We start from the raw sequence: 881 nt of genomic DNA on the forward strand, positions 1-881 counted from the left end.
TTTAAGTATAAAAAGAGAGTCCTTGTCAACTACCGAATATACATGAAAACGGTTATGTGTACTGTATTCACAGAAGACTGTTGGGATTCCTTGTCAGAATCTATATCTTAATCTATCGTCTCTATCTGTTTGAAAGAAAATTGCATCATCAATGTCATTGTCATGATTTTCAACACTAGTAGATCTGAGAGAATTTTGCTCACCTGACGTGGCAATGGCTGTAGAATCCTAAGATATATCCTGCCTACCTGAAGTGGCAATTTCTCTGTCTGTTTCTTGATGTTCACCTGAAGTGACAGTTTGAGAAAACGAACTTTTCGAAAAGTGGTAGAAAAATATCCATACATACGAGAATTCACCGAATTAACGGTTTCTATGACACTTGACATTTCTCCTCTCAATTCATTTTCTACATTTAATGACAGACCTGTTGTCGAAATTGTCTCAGTTTCATCTGATACATCTAATACATATAAAAAGGCACCCGTACACTTTTCGCGTTCCCGGTCTGTTTCACTGACGATGTCTCGTTTTTTTATCAGAGCAAGACAGAGTAGCTTTAGAAAAATATGCCTCTTCACTTGCCGAATGTATGGCTGTAATAAAACCTTCTGTCATGTTGACAATAAAAAGCATCTATCTTATAGCTTAAAAACTATGAAAATACACGGTATATAATAAAAAAAGTAACATTTCAAAATAGGTAATCATACAGGGTGTGAACACTTTTTGCCGAAGATGAAGACTGGGGAATCACGCATGCGTGGTGGGAGTCGATTCACTTTGGCGCTTTATTAATATTATAAAGCGCGAACAACGGTGTAAATACTAAGTAAGAGGAGATATTCCTAATGTAATTTTCATAGATTTACTACATTTTT

The sequence above is a fragment of the Mytilus edulis genome, chromosome 14, assembly GCF_963676685.1.
Source record: "Mytilus edulis chromosome 14, xbMytEdul2.2, whole genome shotgun sequence".
Taxonomy (NCBI): Eukaryota; Metazoa; Mollusca; class Bivalvia; order Mytilida; family Mytilidae; genus Mytilus; species Mytilus edulis.